This window comes from Leucopleurus acutus, assembly GCF_964270905.1.
Source record: "Leucopleurus acutus genome assembly, chromosome: 13".
Classification (NCBI taxonomy): domain Eukaryota; kingdom Metazoa; phylum Chordata; class Mammalia; order Artiodactyla; family Delphinidae; genus Leucopleurus; species Leucopleurus acutus.
In genome coordinates, this window is record NC_139155.1 from 4994253 (window position 1) to 5014154 (window position 19902).

General features: G+C 41.9%; 1 protein-coding gene across 2 annotated transcripts in view; it reads right to left on the bottom strand.

The window, feature by feature from the left end:
• ZNF407 (zinc finger protein 407) overlaps nucleotides 1-14638 on the bottom strand; it is a gene marked incomplete at its 3' end in the record, with an annotated part of 417799 nt that extends 403161 nt beyond the window's left edge. Inside the window, exon 1 of one of the 2 annotated variants that reach the window (XM_082853707.1) lies at nucleotides 14481-14638. Of the gene's footprint in view, nucleotides 1-3199; nucleotides 3233-14480 lie in introns of those variants that run through there. The other variant, XM_082853708.1, reaches the window with a different exon arrangement.
• Nucleotides 14639-19902: the final 5264 nt, after the last annotated feature.

The following is a 19902-nucleotide window of genomic DNA, read 5'->3' on the forward strand; positions in this document are numbered from 1 at the left end:
GCCTAAGTGAGAGCTAAAACAATCACGAAAAAGTCATACTAAAAGGGATCAAACCATGGTAACCATAACAGAATAAGTAGGTCATCATCCCTTCATCAAAGATTGCCACCTTTCCAACACTACTTGTGAAGATGTATTAATACTAATAAAAAACAACAAATCACAGGACAAAAATAAACTGTAAAGTTAGCTCAGCCTTCTTACCTGGCTATTTCTTTTTTTTACATCTGCCTACACTTCAAGTACTATTTTCCAAATACGTTAATTGATCCCGTAATAAAGTTAATTTTATGACTATCTTATATCAACCATCTCTGACAAATGTACCTTTTGTGGTATTTAATATATCTCCTTTCAAAAAGTATTTTTAATATCAATGTTTTGCTAGTATTTCTAATTGTTTTGAATTTTTTAAGAAAGGAAATTCTTATTGGAATAAAATAATAAAAGGAATGAAGATTCTATGAGTAAAGTAGAAAATGAAAAAATTCAATGCCATTGAAAGCAGACACAGGATCGTTTGTATCTTATGCCATATGAAAAGCTTGTTTTATTATCAGTATAGCTAATCACAATGAAACCATCTCTTACAACTAAAGACATTATAATGAATTTTCTTTACAGCTAAAGAGAAATGGGATTTGCTGTTTCACATCAAATAGAACAGGCTGTATAAATTCTTCTTCCTATTTATTGTAAAACATAATTTCATCTATAAAATCAGTCATGAAATATTAAAACTGAAACAACAGAATTTATATCCTTTACTTAATTTAGTTTAAACAGTCTATTCACTAAAAGGCGGGGTGGGGGAGAGGTACATGTGATAGAGCCCCTGCTTTCTCATTAAGTGTTTCCATTAGACCCTTTATTTTCAAGAATTTATAATGCAGCCATAAAAAAAAGCATCCCATAATAAAAGTTAGTATACTTTCCTTAAATTTTCCTTTCATCTTTTTCAAAAGGCAAGAAAATGAAGCACAAAGCATATGAATGCTGAGGAAGGGAAGAGAACGAGGAGAAAAAAATTAAAGAAACAATGCATTTACACTGAACATGTTAAGCACTAGTGAAAAGGAACATTAATGTACAAGTAAGGAGGCCTAATTATTCCAACAATACACTGCAGGACACATGGCAAACAGTTAACTTTTCTGAGCCTCAGTTTCCTCATCTGCGAAGTGAGAGGCGACTAAGATTTCTAAATTCCATGAGAAAATCCCTCACTGACGATAAAAAAAAAGTTGAACACTCAACCAGTAGAAAAAAGAATGGATCTGTTTTTCATTCCAGCAGGAATACTACGGAGAAAAAGGCTATTTCCAAAACGTAAAAATGGAGGAAAAATAACAAAAAAAAAAACAGCTAAAGACACGTTCCATACTGTTCTTGCTTTAACAGATTCCTCAGGCCCACTGAAGAGATGGATTAATACCATGGCTAATCAAAGAACGGCAAGGAAAACAGACTAAAACTACTAATTTTGGAAGAAATCTGGAAAACACTAACTCCAAATGTCGATAAGCTAACACATGATATAAAACTATCAAGCCTCAAGATTTTTGGAATATAAATTATTAGGTATCAAAGATATAAGTGTTAAGAAAGTATATTTAGAAAAGAGAAAACTTCAGTACTAAATTTTAAAAATGGATATAGTTCTAACCAAGTCCAATTATCTAATAAGGTTAATAGTTTTTATTTTCCTCTGGGTGATGAAATTATAGTTAATTTTTTCTTCTTCTTCCTGGCTTTTTCCTATACTCTTTCCTAGATATATTACTTTGGGGGGGAGGAAATTAAGGGGGAAGCTTAAAAAAAGTCTCTACACATGGTAAGTAACGGAAAATGATAACTCCTCTCAAGACGGGAAGAGCAAGCCCTCAGGTAGAAATACATTTATGATTATGGTTCTAAGACTAAACTGAGCATCAAAATCTTACAAATAAAAGTAAATTCAAGGGGTGACTTGTAAAAGTCAGAGATGTTTGGGGTCTAATTTTGGTCAAACACCCAGGGACACCAAGAAATATCCCTAGGGCCATCGGACCGCCCACTAAGCTCAAGAGAGGAGGAGGGGGACCAATAACAAGCACAGCTGGCACCCCCATCTCGGCCTCCGATACCTCCTCACTAAACAGAACCCGGTTCCTCAAGGAATGGCAGGTTCTAGGCCGGGGGCAGGGTCAGTACAGCATGAGCCTGAAGAATCTCATCATGTCACGAAGTGGGGAGAAATGCTTTTAGAAAATGTTGGGACAAAGACACAGCAGTCAGCTTGAAGAGGTGCCTACTGACTAAATCTGGGACAACATGAGCGCCACAGTCATTAGTGCCAGTAAACCATTAAAAGCAGGTATGAAGAAGTCCATACTGACGTCTGGGAGAGAGGGAGACAGACAGAGAGACTGATTAGACACACAAATGGACGGGCTGACAGGGCAAAGGTTACAGCAGAATGCTGAGGGCCAACTGGTAAATGTGGAGGGAGTGAGGGGATAGAAAATCATACTGACAGAGACTGTATCGGGCAAGAACTATCAATGGATGCCAGTTCGAGGGGAGCGATTTTGATGTGCAAAATGTCTGAATGGCATTAAACCATCTCCCTACAAACTGCTTATTTGCTGCAAGGGAAGAAAAAAAATTCAGTAATTATACGGTGGATAACTCAGCTACGCCTTGCCAGGGGTGATCAAATTAACATCCTCAATGAAGGCGGACATGGGATGCTTGCAGATATAACACCCTGAGGAGGACAGGACACCTGTGCATCGCTGCAGCTGAGAATGCCGAACCTGCAGCTAATTAAGAGGAAACAGCACACAACACAGAGTGAGGAATGTTTTATTTGAAGACAAAAAAAATGTGGGAGGACTGCATTCTTCACAAATGTCAATGTCATAAAAGACAAAGACAGACTATGGAAATGTTCCAGATTAAAGGAGGCTAAGGAGACGTGACAACTAAACATGCTATGTGTTCTCAGACTGGATCCTATGGTGGCAGGAAAACGTGCCACTAAAGGCATGCTAGGTCAGCTGACCAAAAGTACTGTGATGGTTAACTGTATGTGTGAGGTTAAGGCATGCACAGACAGCCAGTAAAATATTATTTATTTCCGCGTCCATCTGCGAGGGTGTTTCTGGAAGGGATAAGCATTTGAATGGTAGACTGAATAAAAAATGTCCGCCCTCACCAGTGTGGGCTGGCAACACCCAATTTGTTGAGGGCCTGAATAGAGCAAGACGGTGGAGAGGTGGAGGAAGGTCCAATTTGCTGTTTTCCTTGAGTTGGGACGTCCACTTTCTCCTGCCCTCAGACATCAGCATTCCCGGTTTTTGAGCCATCAAACTCAGACTGACTTATATCACCAGCTTTCCTGTTTCTCGAGCCTGCAGAAATAAGAATGTGGGACTTCTAGGCCTCCATATCCGCATTAGCCAACTCCTATAAAAAAATCTCCTCATATATATTTGTTTACATCCTATTGATTCTCTAGGGAATCCTGACTGATACAGATTTTGATACTGAGAGTGGTTCTAGAGGAATAGGATTTTCCCTTGAATTGGAACTGAGGTTTCTGGAAATGGCTCTCTAATGTGATGAGATTTAAGGATGCTAATGACTATTTCCAGTAGCAAAGAGAGTACTGATAACAGTCTATAGTGTGAATAGGAAAACACAGTACCCAGAGTCCCACTAGACATAGCTGGTCTGCTAGTTTCCAGGTGACTGCAGTTACTTCTACTAGAATGTTATGGGGAGCTCCCTGGTGGGCCAGCAGTTAGGATTTGGCAGTTTCACTGCCCTGGCCCGGGTCCAATCCCTGGTTGGGGACTGAGATCCCACAAGCCACTCAGCATGGCAATCAATCAATCAATCAATAAGAATGTTATGGATTAAGCACTGAAGACACTATAATAGTATTCATCATGTGAACAGTATTTCCCAAGTATGACAGAAATACACTACTGGCATTTAAAATAAAGTTATGTGCCACAAGTAAGGACTTTTAAATAAGTGTGTATTATTAGCATGAATATTAGGGGAAAAAAATAACATACCAACCCATGACTCCACATACATTACTCCTTATGACAAGGCTAAATTTAAAAAATAGAAAGTGAGGTAAAATACTGTGGAGTAAATATAGCAAAAACAATGAAGGAGTAAATAAATGACTAAAGTGTGGACAACTCTACATTCATACCTTATTTATTTACTAATTTTTTGTATAAATTCTAAGAAGTCAATAAAAATAGATAAGAATTCTCAACTCTAAATTCATCTGTAAATAAGAGTGTTCTGAAAATCCCTCCCTTCCCCATGGCAGGCAACCCTTCATAGCTGGCATCACAAGTCTTCACTTATTAATTTTCACACGAGTACTGGCTACCTCAGATTATACCTTTAAGAAAACACTGCGGCCTAACAAAATGTTCTAACTCTGTAACATTACGCTTCTGCAGTGTGAGGAATAGATAAGAGAATTATATATGTGGAGAAGAAAGACTGCAGAATACTAATTTTCTACATATTCATAAACTGCCTTTCCTTCAGATGTGGGTACAGTGGCTAGAATCACCCTAACAAGAAGTTAATGCCCTAATTCCATAACTGCTATAATAAGTGGACCTGAAAAGGGCTCAAACACAAGTTCCTATCTCGCTCCTGTAAACTCCCAAGGCAGGTGTTCCAGGTCTGAAGGCGGTCGGCTCCCAGCTGATTCAGGAATCCTGGCTCTTTCCAACTTGATGCTGACTCAGAGCTTCCTCATTCTCTGCATCCAGCTAACAGAAGACGAAAGCAAGCGTGAAAGAGGCAGGGCATTTGCTTCTTTAAAAGCCTTGGCTCAAAAGTGGCACCTACCACTTCCACTAATTCCTGCTTCACTGAAAAGAAATCTGAAAAATGTCACCTAGAGTTGTGCAATCGTCCCTTGCGGAAGGGAAGAACTGATTTAGGTGGACAGCTAGCCAGCTCTGCCACACACCAATCCAAAAATTATCACACTACTTGTCATTCTACCATTAATGAAGGCTTTTAATCTTTATAAGACTTACCAAGACCTGTTTTGAGAAATGCAACTGCCCCTGGAAGAGCCTACTAAGAGCTACTACTTCCACATTTGTCAAACAAGGGAATTATACACAATGTCAGTCATTTGACAAATTTAGCTAATCATCAAAACATGAATCCCTTGGACCTACACGTGGACAGATTCCGATTAAGAAAGTCTGAGGTGGGGACCAAAGCCTGTAGTTCTAAAGAGCTCCCTGTTTGATTCCGATGAGCCAGATTTGGGATGCACTGGATAAAAGTCCCTCCTAACCTCAAAAAAAACCAATATATACTTAACATACACCTACCAGACAGAGATGAGGTGCAGAGGAGGAGAGGGAAAAAAGGGGGAGGAAGAAAGGTGAATCAGGAAGGAGAAAAATGTACTGCACTAAACAGGGCCATCACACTAGATTCCGAACTCATTTGCCTACATAACAACTGGCCACACAACAGTATTCTCAATGTGACTTTCAGCAAACACTGTCTCAATCTACCACCCTGAAACCCTAGGGTTTTAAACACTACCCCTACAGGAAACCAGATTATGGACCCTGAAGATTCTTAATGAAAGTCATTTGATCTCATTTTCTGAAAGACTATAATTTCTACTACCACTCTTTGAATGATCCAAATTTTCTAGGCTATTTTTAAACATACATTACACCTTAGTTTAAATTCTAACAGTTTTATAATTTTATGCACTCGTATAACTGTGATTCCCCATTCTTTAATAACTGATCCAATAATTATATATCAAATTTTGATCCTTAATTCACAGTAATTCACAAATGAATTGTACCCTTGGAAAGAAGTGGTTTGTTGCTTGTTCTAGGTTTAAAACACAAAGTTTCCATTATATTTAGTAACTGACAAGCAAGCTAGGCTCTGGTTACATTGGATGATGTAACCTGGTACTACTCCAACTGTGTTAAGCAATGTCTTTTCCCAAGGAGGCTTCTTATTACCTTACTTTTTATTTAAAACTATTTTGTTTTTTAATAAAAAGTAAAAAAGAGAAAACAAAAATATGAACATCAAACACACTGAAAAACACTAAGACTGAGATTATCTAGCTTTAGCAAAATACAGCTGAAACTAGAAGAGCTGAAGTACCTAAAACCCATTTGAAGAAGCCTACTTTCCACATTTGCCCATCAGGGATCTGCGACAAGCACTATATGTGTCTGAAATGCAGACATCCTGCTATGGAGGACTCTCACGGGCTGTCAGCTTCCTAGTGAGGGGCTGGCTCTGTTAGAAAGTATGACATTACGTAATTACAAACGCTTGACAGTTCTGCTTTAGACAAATTTAGCACTACGAATATCAAACAAAAACAGTCAGCTATTTGGTCCCACAGGATGTGTAACTGGACTTAGGGCTTCTATAACCATCTTTTTATTTTTCCTATACTTGCTCATTTCAAGGAGCAACTGTCACACCACGATGGCTTAAAAAGGTTTACGGCATAAGTAATGTTTATTTAAAAATAGTCCTCATAATATGGGATACAAAGGTTGCCCTTTTTAGCAACCTAAGCAAAGAAGTATGATTTCCTAAATCCTATGGCATGATACTACCACTTCCTAATAAACTGGAAGATGCAATCCTTAGAACTAACAACAAAATACAATTACTTTTTCTGCTTTCTAGACTTGCCATTTACTAGAATAATAAAGCCACGTACACTGGTTTAAAAACAAACCTAGCAAAATCAAGTAACTCGGAAAATGGGGGTGAATACATCCTTCACCAGTCCTGCTCTCTTCTCCCATTCCTACTTTGACTTGGCCTTTCTTTCTGTAACACACAACACTCTGGGACACAACTCTGCTTTGTCTACGACTGTCTTCCTCCGACCTTCTCTGACAGAGTCAGAGACTTCCTCCACCTCTTCCCCCTGTGCCCAGAGGACCTCCCTGCCTCTGTGACATGGGGCAATAGTGATCTGACACGCCCCCCTCCAGGTTCACTGGGTGGCTCAATCCTCAGCTAATGAGTGTAAACTCAGCACACAGTGTGCCTGCACAGTGAGCGCTCAGCAAGTGTTAACACTCCGTACCCTCGAAACCAGTCTTCTCCCTGATATCTCTACTCCGGACAGTACTGTTACATCACAGTCCAACAAGAATGTATCTTGACCACCATCACCCCCATCATTATTTTTTTCATAAAAACTGAATAGTCCCTGTGTAGACGGACACTGCAAAAAGGAAAGTTTGTTTTTAAAATATTTGGTAGATATAAAAATAATTTTAATGTGTACAAAGATATTAAGCATAATATAACAAAAATCTGAGTACAGATCACAGTTTAAGAAAATTAAATTCTTGTCTTTGAAGTCCCTCTTGGTGTGCCTATCACCTTCCCTCTTGTTACAGAGCTACCCATTAACTTGTATTTTGTTTATAATTTACCTATTTTCTTTACTGCTTTGCCATACCTGTATTCCTAACAATATGCAATTCTGTTTTGCATGTTTCTAAACTTAAAAAAGAAAAAGGGAAAAATACTAGATGCATTCTTCTGCAAGTAGCTTTTTTTCCCTCAAGTTAATGCTCCTGATACTAATCCTTGGTGATGCATGTGACTGAAGTCCATTGGGTTTCACAACGGCACAGTACTTCATTACAGGAATATAGTACAATTTATTCATTCTCCTGTGATGGGCGTGGCTTCCAAGGTTTATCTTTTACAAACAGTGCAAGGGTGAGCATTCCTGTACATGTCTCCAGTCTTTCATGGACCCGAGTTTCTCTGGGGCAGTGGTTTGCCCATTTTAGCATGCATCAAATCACCTGGAGAGCTTGCTAGAACAGAAAGCTGGCCCATCCCCAAAGTTTCTGATTCAGTAGGTCTAGGGTGGGTCCCCAAAATGTGCGTTTCTAACAACTTCCCAGGAGATGATGGGAACACAACACAGAAGCAACACTCTAGGATAAAGACATAGGAGTGGAATTACTGGGTCAAAGGGTACACGCCTCTTTACTAGTTAATTCCAAAGTTATTGTACCAATTTACACCCCCTCTTAGCATTCACTAGAATGCTTCCTACCCTCCTGAAAAGCAGATATTGTCAGATTTTTACACTGTTGCCAAATTAGCGTGTATGAAACTATATACCATGCTGGTCAAATCTGCAGTTCTCTAATTACTGATGAAGTTAGCATCTGTGCATTCACGTGTCCTCTTCTGTGAAATGCCTATTCAGGTCCTTTGCCCATTTGTCTATTGTTCTTATAGATTTGCAGTTGTTCACCTTTCTGGACACTAAACTTTTATCAGTAATATGTACTAAAAGATCTATTCTCACTTGTGACTTGTCTGTTCACTTTCTTGATGGTTTCTTTTAATAAACAAAAGTTGTCAATATCAAGGTTGTCAAACACATCAATCCTTTCTTTTACGGTTTGCACCTTCTATAATTTAAGAACCTTTTCCCTCTAACAGAGTAACACAACTATTGCCCTACATTGTCTTCTAAAAGTTTCATAGTTTTGCCTTCTATATATAAGCCTTTAATTGACCTGTAGCCGATTTTGGTGAATAATGTGAATTAGAAATGTATCCCACTGCTAAGAAGTTTCCTGTTTGGTAAGAGCCACAGATACAGCCAACAATAACTATACACAATAAGTGCCCCAAGTGAAATATTGGTTAGATGTTAATCACTCTTTTGTTGAGGTTTATTCTGCTCTCTCATTGAGGAAAACAAAAAACTGGAAATTTTCAACATGAAAACTTGGAAAGTTTTAGCAAATTAGTCAGAATATGATCTCCACTTACCACACTCCAAGAAGCATCTTTAAAAATACCAAAAAAATGTTGGATTATTCTTTAAAAAAGCATTGGGGAAAGTGTGGGAAAATGTGCATTCTCAATATACTGGTTAGGATATAAATCTATACAACCTTTCAAGAGGGTAATTTTACAATTTATATATCAGAATCCTTAAAATGTGTATCTTCTTTGAGCTATCAGTGATGCTTTACAGAATTTACCTTAAAGAAATAACCAGACAAAATATGTGTTTAAGGATATGCACCAAGGAACTCTTTACATTAGAAAAAACTGGGAACAAACTAGTATCCAGCAGTGAGGTACCGCTTAAAGATGAAGCCGCCGTGGCACATCCATAGACTGCAATACTGTGCAGATTACAGAGCTGTACTGACAGGGGGAAATGATCACGGTATTCCAGTAGCTTATAAAAACACTTAACAAGATGCACAAACAACATTTATTTACTCATAAATATTTATTGAGTGCCTCTATGTGCTAGGTACCAAGCAAGTTACTGAGTAAACAGAAAGAGGGATCTGTCCCCTGCCTCCAAGGAGGTTACGGGCACTGGGAGGAGACAAACCAGGTTTGTATCTTCCAACTGACTCAGGCTGGGATATTAAAGGCACACGCATTTCGGAAACAGAGATAATTTATATGTGTAATATAGCCAGCAATTCCATTAGCAAGGAAAACGCGTGCCCCAGCCCCATGGGCTAGCAAGTGGGTAAGCAGTGGGATACCAGGAGCAACTGCCTGGTGATGAACTGAAGTGCATCCATCTTCTAAATGCTCCAGGGAGAATTCTTAAGAAATGCAGCCCAATTATGGAAAGTCGTGCACTGGAAGACACATGTGAGACAGGTCACAGAACCAAAGCAAAACAATTCAGACAAACAGCTTCCACTGTTGCCAATTCAAGACGAATACTGCCCGAGATCAAGTACAAGTTCTTAAGCAAATAATTGTTCTTCCAGCAGTGAAACCTCTACCCTTTCCAGCTATGTTTGAGTCTAACAAATAGTACTGAAGCCTCCCAAGATAAGAAGTATTCCACAGTTAGGGTCAGGTTCAAAGGATTCTGACATTAGATGTTCACTTATTTTAAACTTTTGCACCAAAATCAGGCAAATTAGGAGGGTCATTAATTACAAAGAGAAAATGTTTAATCTTAGAGCACAGAAAGATGTCAGACATCACCTCAACCAAGAGGTCAAAGTTAACATTCACCACTGATAAAATATATCTACATCACGTGCATTCCAATGCGATGCACTGAGGGCAAACTTCACCGCTGTGGTATTCTTGCCAAAAATGCCTAACCCTCAATTTAATCCTGAAAGAACATGACACAAATTCAAACCCACTAACATTCTACAAAATAACTGACCAGTACTCCTCAGAAGTATCAAGGTAATGGAATATAAACCTAAAAGGAACTGTCACAGATTGGAAGAGACTACAGAGGCATGATAACTAAATGCAATGTGGGATACTGGATTGGATGCTGAACCAGAAAAAGCACAGCAGTGGTGAAACTCAAATCAAGTCTTTAGATTAATTGTATCAACTGCCCGGTTTTGGTAACTGCACTACAGTTACATAATGTGTTAACAAAGAGATCTGGTTAGAAGATATATAGAACTATCTGGACTATTTTTGAAATTTTTTTGTAATTCCAAAATTATTTCAAAGTAAAAAGTTTTTAAAAATCATTTAAGATGCAAGATAAAAAGGTATGGGGATCGCTCATTAACTCTAACATAAAAATATGCTAGCTACCTCCTCCAATAACTATGCTTAAAAAAATTCCAATAATTGCAACTAAGGTGTAAACTGGAATAAATGACAATTATTCAATAAATGCCCAAGACTGGGATCATCTAGAGAGCAGAGTAACTTTCCAGGTAAATGACCTACCTTACTTTCCCCCTTACTCTTTTTTAATTCAACTTACATTTTTTCAATATCTATTACAGGCATATAATCCGTGCTTGGGCCCAAAAAGATTTTGATATGTAAGAAAAGAACGTTTTAGTACACAAAACAACACAGAAAAGCATAGAAAAACAAAGATGGAAGTAACTTTTTACCTCCATACAACCTAGCAATCAACCTGGACACGCTTTTCAGTGTGAATGTTGGTAAGACTGGGGGCTCTCACAGCTCATGTGTAGCCCCTTCAATAGTAAGTGGCTCTGACCACTAGAATTGTCTCCAAAAATTACCCTTGAATATGCCAAAATGACTCTGAGAAATACTCCATTTCCAGTCCTTTTTTATTTTTCATCTAATCATATGTTGTTTATGCATTACTGTTTGTGATACAAAATTTAAAAACTTGATTCTCTGAGTACCAGGGAAAAGGTTAGGCGGGTAAAACCTGCAGAGGTTTACTTACTCTCCTCTTATGAGAGATCAAAGGCAACATCACGTGAGGCCAGGGTTCCCGAAGTGTGGCCTCAGAGCCAGCAGCTTCAACATCACCCAGGCACCTGTCAGGAGTGCAAATTCCCAGTCCCAGCGCAGGCCTGCTGAATCACAGCCCCTGGGTGATGCCCAGCACCTGTGTTTTCACAAGCCCCCCAGGTGGCTCTGATGCACCTTAAATTTGAGAACTATTGATGCTTCAAAGAGCAGAAAGCCTAGCCTATAAATCAGGGGGCCTGATTCTAATCCTTGTTCTGCCACTAATTTCTGAGACATGTTTGTCACTTAGCTTCTGGGGGGCTCAGCCCTCTCATCAGACAATGAGAGAATGAAAATAGATCACTGCCACAGTCCTTATGCCCTCTAAAATGGGACAACTCTATGAGGCCTAAAAGTGAAAAGAGAACCACAGCGATTTCTCTTTCATCAAAATGAAACAATTAAAATTTCTCCCTTTCATCAACTGGTCTCTGAATCATATTTCTTATTATTTTAAATAAAACTGCGTTAACTTTGCTTTAGTGAAAGCCATATAAACTCTAATTTTACAGTTTCCTATTTAGTTCTGTATCAAGTCTATTTTGGAGGAGTTCCACATAATAACAAAACTTCCAAGAAACCTACGCTACAGACTGAATTATAATTCCCGCCCCCAGCCCCCATCCCAAATTCGTACGGTGAAGCCCTACTCCCCAGTGTGACAGTATTTAGAGGCAGGGCCTCTGGAAGGTAGGTTTACCTGAGGTCATGAGGGTGAGGCCCCCAAGATGGGATCAGTGTCCTTACGAGAGGAAGAGACCAGAGTTCTCTCGCTCTCTGACACGTGACAACAGAGCAAGAAGGTGGCTATCCGCAAGCCAGGAAGATTCCCTCAGCAGGAATCGGCACCTTGATCTTGGACTTCTCAACCTCCAGAACTGTGATAAATAAATGTTTGTTGTTTCAGCTACCCAGGCTATGGTATTGTGTTATAGCAGCAAGAGCTAAGACACTCAAATGTCCCCTCTGGTGTGGGGATCTAACACGCCAAGTTACAGTGCAGAACTGTGCTCCATGACCTCTCATAATGACTGTGATCGAACCACAGAAGTATTTACAAGCAAGAAAATCAAAGAATTTAAAAATGTATAGATCTAGATATTTCCATTACTACACAGCTTTCATTTATCCTCCTGTTCATGGATTTATAAACTGGGATGCTTCTCGCAACCTGTATTACCTGTGAAACAAATCTCTTCTTAGAGGGGCTGTGAGAGAGGGAGGTGAATCAAATAGAACAGTCTGTTCTATAGAAGAGAGTTCTCCTCTAATAAAACAAACCTCATTAGAATGAATGTTGGGGAAAATGTCCCATCAATCAAGTGAATAGCCATTAACCCTTAAGATCTCCACTCAAATATATCCTGAAAGCTCTCACCACTCCTACCCCAGCAGTGATCATTTCCTCTGTGCTCCCGTATCTCCATTTCAGCACTTGGCAAAAGGCATTACATTTGTTTACGTATCTGTCTCCTCCAACGGGCCTTGAAATCTTCTAGGGCAATATGTTACTCTCTCCTGCACTAAAATGGTGTCTGGCATGAAGCAGGAACCAGTGATTATTAAGTGGAGCCACTTTGCTTTGTTAAACACCAGTGGAACTCTGTCCTACCTTGCAGCTTTCGTGTAAATCTGAAATTATTCCAAAATAACAGGTTTTTTTTTAAAAAAAGGCACCAATAGCAACTGCGCTATCAGCAATCATCACAACTGTCTTACACATCGTGTAAGAAGACATTAGCTACTACAGAGCCTTGCCTTAGCGGGTTTTGTTTGTTTCTTCGTTGCAGCACTAGGGATCATTCGTTGCAGCATGCCGGCTTCTTAGTTGCAGCTTGCCAGCTTCTTAGTTGCGGCATGCATGCGGTATCTAGTTCCCGGACCAGGGATCGAACCCGGGGTCCCCTGCATTGGAAGCACAGAGTCTTACCCACTGGACCACCAGGGAAGTCCCCGCCTTAGTGTTTTCCAGACATGACACTAGGAGTTAGTAATTTCACATGTAGCAAACTTGAAGAAGAATGAATAACAAACATTTGAGATTTGAATCCGGACGTTAACTTTGGTCAAGTTATTTAACCTGGGTCTCAGTTGGTGGAAAGGAGTTAATTCCTGCTCTACAAACTGCTGTGCTAAATAAAGTATACAGCGTATATATCAAATGAGCTCTCCTAATGATGTTCTAGTCAATAGATAATCAGCGTCCTTCCCTGCACGGTGTTCCAGCTGGACTAACACCTCGCCGCAGAACAGGTGCACACTGTAATTAGTTCCACGGGCACGAGCTGTAACGTTATACCTCAGTCACCATTAGGGTTATGGTTACCTATAAAATAAATCCTACTCGTGTGTCCCTGGATGCCAACCCTGCCAAGATATCCCACTCCAGAATTCCCCCTTGAAAATAAACAAGCTATTCCCACCTCGACGCAGCCGACAGGGGTCAGCCGCTCCTGCCACCCGCCTCCACCAGACTGGTCCCCAGAAAGCGGACAAGCACACACAGGACGTGCCCGCTAGCTGGGAAGAGGGGTACCCGCTGCTGCAAAAAGTGGTGTGCGGCAGCCTGGGGTCTCCGTCCAGGGCAGAGCGGCTGAACCCAAGCGGCTAGGACCCTCCCTTCCAGTCGTGCCGCTCTCGGGCACCAGCGCTCCAGACCGCTGCCCGGCCGGCGTCCTAAACGGAAGCCGACGCTGGTGGCAGCGGCGCGGCTCCGGGAGACCGGGAGGGGGCGGGCAGCCGGAGGAAACCGACACGCGGCAGCTCGGCGTGTGCGTTTCACTCGGGGGAAGCCCGGCGGTGAGAAGCGCCCGACCGCGGGCAGGGGCGCGCGGAATCGCCGCCTCCGCCCTGACAGCCAGGCCCGTGTGAGTTGGGCCTCGGGGCGAGCAGCGGCTGGCGGCGTGGAGCCCGGGCGGCCGCGAGGCCGCGCGGGCGGCGGGCGTGTGTCGGGTGAGTCTGGGCGGCGTCGGGAGGGACCGGCGAGCGGGGAGGGGCGGAGGCGGGGGGAAGGGGGGAGGAGGAAGAGCGAAGGGCCCTGGCGGGGCTCCCGGCGCCCAGCCGCCCGGGCCCGGGCCCTCAAGCCACCGCCCCCAGGCCCCACGCTGACGCTGGACGGTCCCCGCCTCCAAACCCCCCGCCCCGGCCAGAGAATAACTTACCTGTTTGCCGACGGAATCGCTCCTGCTCGCCCCTCTGACTGACTCCTCCGGCTCACCGTCTTCCCTTTGGGAGGAAGGGGCGGGACTTCCTGTCTCTCCGCTGAGCGACTTCCGGTGGTCTTCAGGCCGACTCCTTCGTGGACTGCGCGCCGGACACCATGACCAAAAACCAGGATCCTGGAACTGGATTAGTAAAACCCACATCGAGTTCCCTTTTTCTGTCCCGACTGGCCGGTGCACCTATGTGCCTCTTGTTTTTTTTTTTTTTGTCTGTCAGCTCTCGCCGGAAGTTGCTAGGAGATGGGACCGGAAGTTCCGCCCCTCCGCAAGAGAGGAAAACGGAAAGCCGAAGAAGTCAATCTAAAGAAGGGGAGATGCGTCCGGCTGGAAGTGTCTGAGCCGGAGGGCCAAGTGGGGTTTGGGGAGAGTCCCCAAGCGGATTCCTCTGGACATTCCGCCCCTTACGTGTCCCATGTCTCCTCACCCCACCCCGTCCCCCGCCCGCCCGCCGTAGAGGACCCCCGAGGGCGGCGCGTGAGCGCAGAGGGCGGCGCGGGGCGAGCGGCCGCTGCCCTGGGCCTTCCGGGCCCCGAACGGTGCCCGGCGCTTCTAGGCGCCCGTCTACGGGGACACGGTTTCTCTGCTGGGCCAGGCGCGTGCGCAACCCTAGATGTTGAGGACAATCTGTCGGTGGACTCCAAGAAAGGATCCTCGGAGTCACGGGCCGCAGAGAGCCACGAGCCGAGTTCCGATACTAAAGGGGAGGCAGAGCACCGAGTGTGGTGGCCGGCCAGTTTGGCAATAAAAGCCGGAAACGCTCTAGGTGTTTAAAAAGCCCCCGCCGGACCGTTTTTATTAACGGTAGCGACGCAGCGCAAGAATTGTTAGGAAGAAAGTAAGGCACGACCGAAGCGTGGTCGTCCCCGCCGCCGCCTGCCCCTCTTGCGGGAGCATCCGCGGACCTGAAGCTTACAGCCCTTCCCCGGAAACTCCAGATCCAGGAAGGAAGACCGCGGCTTGCAAAGTGCTCTGACGGACACCTATGTAGAGATGAGCGGCGACATCCCACTTGCGATCAGCTTGAGACACCGCTTGCTCAGCAGTTTTGACTTTATCTTGTAGGTATAGGGAAAGCTCTTAAATAATTGGATTTGTAAAATTTTAGGTAAACGGAGTTTTTAAAGGATGGCCCTGTAATAATGATGGTAGGCTTTCTAAACCAAACCCATCTCTCAAGGCCAGTTCCAGCTCTACGCTATTTAAGTCAGAATATTCAGGTGATAATAACGTTTTAAATACTGGTTTACAGAGTACTTTTCATAGACATTATCTGGTCGAATTTTTACTGTAATCCACATGAATTCTCATGTCCGTCACCCACAACAGGAAGTTGTAATTTAGAAGAGTTAAATAACTGTTCCAAGATCACACAGCTAGTAAAGGTGGAACTCACTTTTCAAACTCCAGAGTCAGCCTTTTCCAGTCCACCTTGCATCTTTTAATGAATAGCTAGTTCAAGAGTGTTCGTCTTGGATGAGAAGGTGATGAATTTCTCAACACTTAAGAGTAGCTAGCACTGTTTTCCATGTTGAAGAGGCATTCTGTTGATTTGTAGGAGATTGACCTTGCTACCTTTCTTACCCTGGGAACTGAGTTAACATTTCATCTTCCTTCTTTGAGCAGCGAGTTTATTTTTCTTCTGAGTTTGTTTTTCAGTTCCCCATCATGCAGTATTTTACTGAGTCAGGACCTTTGCATCATACCTTAAGGAAGTCAACCTTAAGGACAGTGACCTTAAGGAAGTCAACCTGACTTCCTCGTGTATAAAATTAGTCATTTAGGGTAAAGTTCCGGTCTTTCGTCATTCTGTTAATAGAAGAGGCTCTAAAATTTCTAAGCCACAGTAATAGTGTCTAATACTGTTACTCTCATTAAAAGACTGTTCCATTAGATAATACAGCGGTGATAGCTGTAGTTTATTAAGCACCTACGTGTCATGCAATGCTCAAGAGAATCCAAGAATATAGGAAAAATTTGTTTTTCTGTGTCTTATTAGGAAAATTTATATATAATATATATATCCTTTATAAATATATATGTGTGTGTGTATATATATATATATATATATATATATATAAAATAAAGCTCCTTTGGAGCTTCTTTAAGACATGTTTGCCAAAGATGATGTCTTTCCATTACTTCTGGCCTCCATTTTTTCCTGATGAGCAGAGGTCATTCAGATGTTTTTCTCCCTTTTATGTTTCCCTGTATGTAATTTGTCATTTTTCTCAGGCTACTTGCAAAATTTTCTCTGTATTTTTGGCTTTCAGCAATCTGATTGTGATGTACCTAGGCATGATTTTCTTCATATTTATACTATTCGGGGTTTTCTGAACTTTGAACACCTGTAAATTTATGTATTTCACCAAGTTTGGAAAATTTGGGACCATTATTTCTCCAAATACTGTTACTTTTCACCATTCTCTCTTTTTCTTTTGAATTTCAATTAAATATATATTACACCTCTTGATATACATAACTCACTGAGGCTCTGTCCTTTTTTGTTTTGGTTTCATTCTTTTCTTTCTCTCAGACCTTCAGATTGGATTTTTATTGATCTATTCTGATTCTTTCTTCTGTCATCTCCAATCATCTGTTAAAAGCAGCTAGTGATTTTTTTTGTTCTTAATTCAGATATTGTATCTTTTAGTTCTAAAATTTCTATTTTGTTCTGTCTTACCATTTCTGTTTCTCTGCTGAGATTCCCTATTGGTTCATTTACTAAAGGCATATTTTCCACTGTGTCTTTGAGCAAAGTTATAATAGCTGCTTTGACATATTTGTCTGCTAATTCCAGCGTATGAATCATCTTGGGGTTAATCTTCATTAATTTGCTCTTTTCTCTTGATTGTGAGTCATGTTTCCCTTTTTCCTAAATGCCCAGTAATTCTGGTTGTATCCTAAATATTTGAGTAATATAACGTAGAGACTCTGAATTCACTTCTATTCTTCTGAAGAGGTTGGCTGTTGTCGTCACTGTTTTAACAGGCAGTTGTTCTGGCTGTACTGCTACTCCTTAACTTTGTCTCTCCTGTCATGGTAGCAGCTGAAGTCACATTCAGTCCCCTCAGCCTTAGCCAAGAGGCTTTCGTCCGCCTCACACAGGCATGGTTCAGAGGTCATCCAGAGACCTAGGCAGGGCGTGCAGAATGCACTGCTTCCCCTCTGTGACTGTCCTTTCCTGAACCTCTTCCCCTCACTCTGTAGGAGCCCTAAAGTCTGCCTTCCAGTTTTTCAAGTGGGGTTTTAAATAAAATTTAGATAGCTGCCTTTATTTGACTATAATTATTTAAAATTTGAAAATTTTGGTGACTAACCATTCTTGATGACTCATTTACTTTTAACAGTGTCATTTAAAGTTCTAATTTCCTTTAAGTTAACATTTTCTGCCACTACACTCACATGCCTACCTACAGTAACAATGAGAGTAGGCTAGGAACACTTAACCACCCACGCTAGAATTTTAAATCTAAGTTCTCTTTGAATGCTGTTTTGGTGAATTTTAATGTGGGAGGTGAGATGATGTAAAACTTCATATTTTCTATTATAGTCAAAGGCATAATTTCTCTGACATCTTTTTTCATTCTCAATAAGAAATTACACTAGAATAATTTTTTAAATAAAATTTTTCCACGTAGTGACAGTTTTTTTTCTCTTCAATCTACCTAGTCAAAGAAAGCTCAGAAGCATTTATTTACTTATCGTAACTGTTAAGAAATTATAGTCATTAATCCGTTCTCTTCCACCTCATGCTGGAAAGAAAAAGAACACTTTGCTTCAGGAAATCTGTATTTCTGGCTTCATTTCATCGACTGATTGAGCCTTTGGACAGCTGAACAAAGAACACCCCCAAGCCAGCCTCGACCTCCCAGAGCTTGCTTCCCAAAGAGGAAAGCTGTTCTGATATAGTAAAGAGGGAGATTATCTTTCTTACCAGTTAAGTGGCCTGCGATACAGAATGCAGATGTTAGAGAGCTGTTCAGTGGAAGAACAGAAATGATATGTGCAGGTGTTAGGCCTGGGTTTAAGTTTGCTGCTTGTCATGAACAGCAGCGGTATTACAGATAGATAATAGAATTATGCTAGATTTAACCACAGGTACATTACCACTGAAACAAATATTTTATTTCATCTTACATAAGTCCGCAACTCATTATTTAACTGTTTACTACATGTTCAGTTAGTATTCAAACTTGAATTGAAACATAAAATTTAAAAATAATAGCTAGATGGCATTGAATACATATAACACTAGATATTTAAAATAGTATAGTATTTAAAAATCATTTGGACCTATCATAAAATGGTATTTGTTTGGGGGCTTGTTGTGTTTTTTTTGGTTGTTGTTTATTTTTTTTGTGGTACGCGGGCCTCTCACTGTTGTGGTCCCTCCCGTCGCGGAGCACAGGCTCCGGACGCGCAGGCTCAGCGGCCATGGCTCACGGGCCCAGCCGCTCCGCGGCATGTGGGATCTTCCCGGACCGGGGCACGAACCCATGTCCCCTGCATCAGCAGGCGGGCTCTCAACCACTGCGCCACCAGGGAAGTCCGGGGCTTGTTGTTTTTAAGTGAGAGTTACTTATCAGAAGTGAGAAGCCAAATACAACTGTATTATTCGTGAGCTTCCTTCTTACTCTGCGTCTAAGAAACTTACTGAGCACATATTATGGGCCAGGCACTGTGCTCAGCACAGCCTCTCCTCAGCTCAGCGGGCTGTCACCCTGCACGAACCGCAGATGGTGTTACCCAGTCTTCTGACCGCTCAAGAGAAATCATTTGGGTGAGGTCTGCTGATTTTGAGATGCTGGCATCCAATTCAGAAGTGCTTAGAACAACGTGAAGGCCACGTGAAACGCACTGAAGGTAGCCGTATGGGGCTCACGGCGGCTGGTTTGTGGCCCCTGCGCAGACAAGTGCTGCCTGGGCGGATACACGGGCGCTGTTATCAGTCGATGGCACCTCAGCATGACTTGTTTCATGTGCTTTTTCCCAGTGCTAGCTGCTCCCAAGACGGTTTCAGCGAGGAACGATGTGAGGCAAAGAGCATAAAGATAGAAGTCCAGGCCAGGGAAAGCCCAAAAATGCAGCTGCGGAACCAAGAGGAGGATTTTAGCGTGCAATATTGAGCACCTACTGTGTGCAGCGCACTTCACTGGACCCCTAAAGTACAGAGATGAGTTGGAAATGGAAGACAGAGATTGGAGATAGAGAATATTTAAAAATTTTACCTGGCCTCCTGGCCAATAAGCGGGTAGATTTCTGTCACCCGTATGTGTGTAACTGCCCTGAAAATACTTCCCTTCTGACTCCAGATCACAGCAGAACCCAGGTAGGCACCTGGCTTGGGGCCGGGTAGAAAACC